Raw genomic sequence first — 8,712 nt, 5'->3', positions numbered from 1 at the left:
CGACCTTTCACCTCTATCACTTCACTGGATAGACTGTAAAGTCTCAGCCTGCAGATAAACAACATTTAAGTTGGGACCACTGCTGAATATCCCTCCCCAGTCACACATTCTTGTCACTTGTTTTGTGGTGTCTCTGGCACCCATACACAGTGAGCAGTTCAGAAAACTGGCCATGTAACAGAAGTGAACCCTTTTGGATCACCAGTAAAGTAGAGGAACATGAGAGCTAATGCCAAACTACGTGTACAGCTGGAGTGAGACCAGGTGGGATTGTGGTGCAGAGCAGCAGGCTCAGATCAGCAAGACTTGTTTACTAACTTCTGTTCCGGCAGCTCTTTTTGGCATCTGGACCTAACTTTGCTTTGGAGATTTTTGGCTCAATATGTATTATTTCTGGTCAAGAATTTCTTGTTTCCAAATTGGACCACTGTCACCGTAGAACAAATGCATTTGTCACTGAAACAAAAGGGTTATATGTGATGAAAAGCAGTGGTATGACACTTGTCTGAAAAATAAGCTCAAAAAACCCAAAACATAGCATTTCCATTTCCTTTGCCCTCTTCAAATTGACCCTGTCTCCCTTAATTTCCCTTAAGCATCAGCTTTAGGTTTTCTGCTTTTAAAGAAAACCACCCAGGCATGTTGACAAATTCAGCGAGCAGTGTAATTAGTACCTATAGATGGAAAACAGCTTGATGCATACAAAAATCCTTGTGATTCTGGTAAATACACATGCATATACAAGTTTCTTGGGACATTGAAAACCCTATATGCAAATTTTGAAAACAACTGATTTCAAAGTCTGTAAACACGTATGTACTTAAGCCGTCTTGTACTGTTACCACAGGTTTGAAATATTCAGTTAATAGATGGGTTCTTTTCTTAAGTATATACTAAATTTTAAGCACTGTATTCTAAAATTCGTCCTTATTAATATGAAATGTGAAAAAAAGGGAATGTTTGACTAAGCCTGTGGGCTCCTGAGGAATGGTGTCCACAATTGTCAGGGCTAGAAATGCCTAAAACCATCGCTCAGAGCCCAGAGCTGAGGTGTGAAACACATCACTAAGTGCTGGGGGATTCATAGTTCCTTGCAGACCACAATGTGAGTGGGAAGGCTTGTGGGCCCTTCTGAAGGGAGGCATGATGCTTTGGTGTGCCCAGTAATTACATTATGAATTCTAATTGATGTAAGCAACGAAGAGAGAGTGCCTCATGGCATGGAAAAAAAGACTGGCAGATACCTCTAGTCATTTGCTGTGCTTCGGTAAGGGATTGTCCAAGTGAACGTCTCTCCATTCAATCACATTTTCCACTGGAAATTCCTCTTTCCTTCGCGTATCTTACAGCATACGAGACTCTCTGTGGGCTCATTTGAATAGGTTGCCGCACAGGTACATCAGATGAAACCACAGGCTGTAGCCTCAAAAGGAGCGGAAATACTATTTTAAAGATCTTGTCTCTCTCTGAGAGTCAGGTTGGCACTGTCTGTTGCTTTCCTGCTTTTACATGTACTTGCCAAAAAAAAAAAAAAAAAAAAAAAAAGCTGTACTCTTGAAGGACTTAAAAAACCCCAACCAAATAAATAAAAATTGCTCTCAAACCAAAGTGTGCCGCCGTTATGCTGCATCTTCAGAAAATCCAAGGTAATTTCTTGAAATCGTGCGTGTTTCTGGTTGGAGCAATATTTAAACCCTGAGGCATGTCATAGGATTAATTACTATATCTGTCTCTGCGTAACGGTGGTAGGTCTGTGTGAGTAATTGGGGCAGGAGCTGGTGTCTAAAATCCCCTTTCACACCCCAGTTTAGCAGCATCACACAGGTGAGGAATCAGTGCCACCGTGGGAAATATGACTCACATCGGTAGTGATCACTGAGATTAAACTGGAGAACAACCCTTCTTCTAGCTAGAGTGCTGGATGGTGACAGCAGGATCTATATGGCTCTGTTGTTTGCCAGCTCAATAAATCACCTTTTGGGGCCTCTGGTTCCCCACCTGTGAAATGCTGGGCAGGAAAGGGTAGGACAGCACTGTTCGTCTTGGCAAGAGCAATGAAGAAGAGATCTGCACAGGAGCTGCCTACTACCGGAATTCTGCCCTTGATTATTATTCCTCACAATGAAGAATAAGGAGAAAAACTGAAGTTAAAAGATACTACTTTTAGGCTACAAAGGGAGGAAAGAGAGCCTAAGAGACAAGCAGATGAGTGTCAGCCATGGGTGTGACAGTGAATTCATTCACCAGGTTTTCTTTAATGATGCTCCTTGAAGAACTGCATTTTAATAGACATTTTACAGTGGGGATATCACTTGCAACTTGACATAAAATCTGAACTGCGCCATACTTACAGTGAAAACTTGTAAGAAGTTAATTAAAATGTCAGTATTGTTTTACTGCTTATTTGGTCTGACAAATGCCCTTCATAAAAATAATGACCCTAGATGTGGTGGTTCAGCTGGATGAGGGTGATTCCTTCCTCACCACCTGAATCCAGCACAGCAGCTACTGGAGAAGTAGATGTGGCTGCTGGTGTAAGGAGGCACCGGTATGTATGAGTAAAGCGGCTGGGAAACACATACTCTGTCAGGATATGCATACATCATCCTGTAATTCAGGCACTTTGTCATGACATGCTGTTTCTGTGCATGGTGGGTCATTACTGGCTTAATAAGAGCTTCCTCTGAAGCTGGCAAATGCCCTCTCCTATCCCTAACTCAGGGGCTATTGGCAGGGAGAAAGACTTGGAGTACAAGGTGAAGGTGGGCATGGAAGGGTGGGTTCAAAAAAAGCTGTTACTTCGTGAATGCTGCAGGTCTTCTGGAGAGCATGTTTATTGTCTGTAGCCTCCTAGATCTTGGAAAGCATGCCTTGCAAGTGGCACAGGACAGGGAGAAGTCAGTAGCAGCATCTGCTCTCACCCTCTGGAGACCACAGAGTTGTTAATTCCTTTTAATATTTTTTAGGGGGCATTAATTGCTATCCACCAATAACTACTAGGTACTCTGTTGGAAGATTAACACAGAAACTTTGGTGTCTTTATCCAGTTTTATCCTCTTAGGTATCATAGAAAGGTTTGTCGAATGTAATCAATAGAAGTAAAGGATATTATTTAATTCATGTTTTGTTTCAGTACAACAGTAGCCTAATTATTGCACATAATTTTGCAATGAATTTTTGTGTAAAAGTAGTATAATTGCAATCTATTCACTCTTCTTGATCACCTTCAGGTCTGTCTCCTGTTCATTTGAATGGATGCAAAATTAATGGTTTTTCCTGTTCTTTATAATGATAAATGACCATAACTAGATCACAGAGTTTTGCTTACATATGTAAATGATGCTAAATCAATTTGAGGTGCATTCATCTCTTTTGAGGTTGATGAATTACAAATTATGAGTACTGGGAACCTATTACTCGTCTTTTTCTGGCCGCCAGCCCCAACATTCACCCCAGTTATATTATATTACACTTTTTAAAAGATGATTGTTACATTAATGCTAGTGAGGATAGGAACTCAAGTGTATGAAATACAAATGTAGAAGGAAAGCTTAGCCCTAAAGAGCTGAAAAACTAGTTAATAGGGTGGTGGGAAGTGGTCATGTAGAATAGATGGAGAAAAAAGTGAAAACAGAGCAGTAATGCTTTATATTACATTGTCTTACACAAAATGCATGATATGAAGACTTCTGGTGGGAGGTTTTCTGAAACATATATAAACTCTGTGTTAGATCCTGACCGGAGCACTCTCACGACAGAGCAAAGACTGTTTATGGAAACTCAGCGGGTTTGCAGTGCTCTATGTAAACGTGCTCCTTGACTTTGCAGAGCTTTAGTAGAAATCCAAGGGTGTGCCAGTTAAGAGTCAAGGTTTGAGGGCAGAATGATACTGAAGAGGCTGTGGTGGGGTCTGACGTAAAGCCCCTAAACGAGATGTGGAGGATGAGGCTTTCTACAGACAATTATACAAGTCTCCTGATTGCAAACTTTTGAGTCCCATTTCTCAGGGGACATTTCAGCTATCCAGATACGTACTGCTAGGCTTGCACCATGTAAGCAACCCAAGAAGTCCCTAGACTATGTTGCTCACAGTTTATAATGCAAATGGTGGAGGGGCTGTGTTTGACCTGCTGCTTGCAAAGTGGGAAGAACTGGCAGAAAGTATGGCAGAAATGGCAACTTGAGCTGCAGCAACCATGAGATGATCGAGTTCAAGGTGCAGAGGAAGGCTGGGAAGAGAAGCAGCAGAAAGAAGGACCCTGGACTTTATAGAGCAGAGTTTGGCCTGGGGAAGTTGTGTGCAAAATTCCTAGGGAAGCTGCCAAAAGGGAAAGGAGAACGGGAGGTCTGGCTGATTTAAAATGGAAAAACATAAATAAATTAATTAAAGAAAATCAAAACCCCAGGCACAACTACACAAACCCCCCCGAACTTACTGGGACATGAAGAACAATCTGCCTCATTGTACAGGATGGGCTTTCAGCAGAAGGCTGTCCTGACCAAGCATGGTTCAGTTCATGGTGAGCCAGTAATGCAACCACATAGCATGCTAGAATTGAAAAGATGAATGTACAACAAACGATGAGTATAAACATATTGTTTGAGCCTTTTTTTTTGGCAGAATGAGTAAGGTCAAGGCCCATGTGGAGCTAAGATGAGGAGAGGGCATTTAGAGTAACAAGAAGGGATTCTACAGGAACACAAATAACTAAAGGAGTTCAAAGAACGTGTAGGCCTTTGAGGGAGAACAATCAACCATTACAAAACAGAGTCTGCAGTGTCTTTTTTGAGTCAGACAAAGCCTACTCCCAGCTTCATACATACCAGCACTATTTGATATAGAAGATAGCCTACAGGGAAGAAGCAATGAGGTAGCGGCAACTACAACTGGATGTAATCAGATCCATAGGGCTTGATGAGATTCATCAATATTGAAAGAGTTACCTGTTACCTATCATCTGTGAAAAATCAGGGTGATCTGCAGAGGCCCATGAAGACTGGAAAAAGGCTAAAGACTAAAAGGCCTGTCTTGCATATGGGCAAAAAGGAGAATCCAGGGAACAATATGACAGTTATTGTCACCTCATTCACTGAAAAAGAACATCTTGAAATTCATTTTCAAACATAGCAAAGACAAGAAGCCAGTGGCCTATATGAAGAGGCAGATGGCACCGTTAGCAAATTTACAGACTGTGTTAAGTGGGGGGGAGTGATTGACACACAGAATGGCACAGCTTTAGTCCAGAGGAATCTTCAGAAAGTTGAAGGCTGGGACAACAGAAGTTTCATGAGCTTAAGCAAGAAGAAATGCAAGTTTCTGCATTCAGGGCAGAGTAACTCCAGGAGTGGTACAAAGTGGTAGCTGGCTAAGCAGCAGCCTGGCTGGAATGGACCTCAGGGTTATGGTGACTGGTTGAGGCATGTATGGTTGAGCCAAAAGGTTAAGGCAAGGTAAATCACACACTGGGCTAGAACAAGCATAGCCAGCAGATCAAGTTGTTGTTCTCGTCCACCTTTAGTTGGCACCGGTTAGGCCATACCTGGAATCATGCGTCCCTTACTTAAGCCTCATTCCTCCCCCCAGTTCGAAGAAGGCTGTAAAGAGGCTGGAGGGATCCAGCAGAGAGCTGCCAGGGTACTGAAGGACCAAGAGCACAAGCAGCGATTGACAGATTAGTCTGGTGAAGAGGAGGCTATAGGGAACATGTTACTGAGAAAGACTATGCAACCTCCACCATGGGAAATTTTGAAGAGTTGGCCAGACAAATCACAGCTGATGGGCCCTGGTGTGGGTGATACCCATGATATCAGCAGAAGGATGGACTACATGATATCCACAGGTCCGTTTCAAGCAACTTTCTATGATTCTATTATAAACATCATCTGTAAGTAATAAGAGATACCTATGTGATTGCACAGATGCAAAGAGAAGTCTTATCAAGATGAGACAGGCTTCTGGGTCAGAGCACAAGCAAAAATCTCTAGGAATGTTTTTAATGATGTTTCATTTTTCTTTTACACGTGTCCTAACAAAGGATTGTTCATGTTTTTCTGCCTCCAGGAAATGTTTCCTGAAACACTGTTCTTCCTCTTCCTGATAACCACTGAGCAAAGAGTTTGTCCTGTTTCCCAGTATTAGTCTGTATCTGTCTGCAGGTTCCTGCTTCTTTGGAGAGTTTGAAGTCACTTCTGCTGAACTTTTCTTTGTTATACACTTGTAAAATCATTTGGTACCTGAGTTATGACTCCTGAAACTTTCTCTTGATTTTCGCCCTTGAGTGTCTTTATTGGGTTTGGTTGGGTTTTGTTGCTGTTGCTGGTTTTAACTACCTTTATCCTAGATCATACAATTGCAGTCAGCATAACTTTTATACAAGTTTGATTTGTGATCTTCTCATTTACTCTGCTTCAGTTTCCTCCATATTAGGGAGTACACAGTTCTCATCCTTCCAAAAGCCCAGCCAGATTTTTTCCAAGTGAAAAAATACCGCTTCAGCTAATGTATTGCACCTCTGAGCAATCCGAGGAGAGCAGGGTGTGGTGGAGACACCAGGATTGTAATTTTTTGAGGTCTATGAGAGAGAAGGAGCATGGAAGTAGGTAAAGAATAGCCATCAAACTCTCTGGGACATTATAAATATTCCCTCTGCATTTCAATGTAAACCTGAGACAGTTCAATATACTTGCAAGTTCCTGCTCTGCTGAAACTAGGCTGCGGTCTCCCTCGTCTCCAGACAGTACCTTTTGCAAGGGAGTGTGTGTGGGACTTTCTCAGGCTTTCCAGTTACGTCTGTTCTGCCTTATATTAATAGTCATTGAACCACAGGAAGACTGACTTGGCTTCCTTCACACTCGTGTTGTAAATCGAGCAGAGCTGGGACTTATGTCTGGTTCTGTCATGTGCTACATGAATTTCCCTGACAAGCAAATTACAATTATCCTGTCATTCTTTTCTTCCTAGTTTTGACCGAAGTTTGTGCCTGTTGTTGTTGATACTGCCTTATTTTCACCAAAGCTTGTATTTGCCTAATTAATATCTTTAACAATAACAGAAATAACAATTATTGTGTAGCCACACAACTAGGAATCCTAGAATCTTAATTGGGATGGTTGTTCGTACACGAAAGGAACAAAGACTATGGGAGACTCCAGGCAGCTGATGAGTGACAGGATTCAATAGGCTGAAGCAAGAAAAGAAATGGAAAGTGGCTGTGTGCACATTCATGAGAAGGGAAATATGTTGGTGAAATGGTGAAATGAACATAGAAGATCGGAAAAGTTGTTCTTTGTTGTCTATCTTTCCATCCATACCCCTTCCTCCAGTCTGCCCTTGTTAATAAATAACACTCTTTGAATTCAACTTCCAAAAGTTGTGTACAGTTTTCTGGGACTGATTTGGACCTTTGCTGGGATTATGAATATTACTATCTAGATTTTTTATATTTGGTGGTTTCCATTCCTTTGTGTTATCGTTACATTATCTTCCATGTTTTCTCTTTTATGTACTACTTCATATTTGAATGTGTGCTACTCCGTCACGTGCCATTTGATTATGTAGTTTCTGATCTTTTTACATATTTCTCCAACTTCACTTACTTTTGACTGGCTAGTGGGATCGAGTGCGCCCTCAGCAAGTTTGCCAATGACACCAAGCTGTGTGGTTCGGTTGATACGCCGGAGGGAAGGGATGTCATCCAGAGGGACCTCGACACGCTTGTGAGGTGGGCTGATGCCAACCTGATGAAGTTTAACCATGCCAAGTGCAAGGTCCTACACCTGGGTCGCAGCAATCCCAGGCACAGCTACAGGTTGGGCAGAGAAGAGATTCAGAGCAGCCCTGCAGAGAAGGACTTGGGGGTGTTGGTTGATGAGAAAATGAACGTGAGCCGGCTTCAGTGTGCGCTCGCAGCCCATAAAGCCAACCGTATCCTGGGCTGCACCAAGAGGAGCGTGACCAGCAGGTCGAAGGAGGTGATCCTGCCCCTCTACTCTGCTCTCGTGAGACCTCACTTGGAGTATTGTGTGCAGTTCTGGTGTCCTCAACATAAAAAGGACATGGAACTGTTGGAACAAGTCCAGAGGAGGGCCACAGGGATGATCAGGGGACTGGAGCACCTCCCGTATGAAGACAGGCTGAGAAAGTTGGGGCTGTTCAGCCTGGAGAAGAGAAGGCTGCGTGGAGACCTCATAGCAGCCTTCCAGTATCTGAAGGGGGCCTACAAGGATGCTGGGGAGGGACTATTCATTAGAGACTGTAGTGACAGGACAAGGGGTAACGGGTTCAAACTTAAACAGGGGAAGTTTAGACTGGATATAAGGAAGAAATTCTTTACTGTGAGGGTGGTGAGGCACTGGAATGTGTTGCCCAGGGAGGTTGTGAATGCTCCATCCTTGGCAGTGTTCAAGGCCAGGTTGGATGAGGCCTTGGGTGATATGGTTTAGTGTGGGATGTCCCTGCCCATGGCAGGGGGGTTGGAACTAGATGATCTTAAGGTCCTTTCCAACCCTAACTATTCTATGATTCTATGCGTTAGTTTCTGCCAGTGATTTGAGATTTCACTTTTTCAGCTGCACATTTTGGTTTTACTTTGATACTACTTCTCCACGTTCCGTTACTATCCCAAACAGTATGAGCCTGTAGTGATTTCTGTGATTCAGCCACAGGACTAATATTGCTGTCAGTGAAACTGACAGCAACTGCAGTGGCGTATT

This window comes from Psittacula echo (assembly GCF_963264785.1).
Source record: "Psittacula echo genome assembly, chromosome: 2".
Taxonomy (NCBI): domain Eukaryota; kingdom Metazoa; phylum Chordata; class Aves; order Psittaciformes; family Psittacidae; genus Psittacula; species Psittacula echo.
This window is presented reverse-complemented; position numbering follows the sequence as displayed.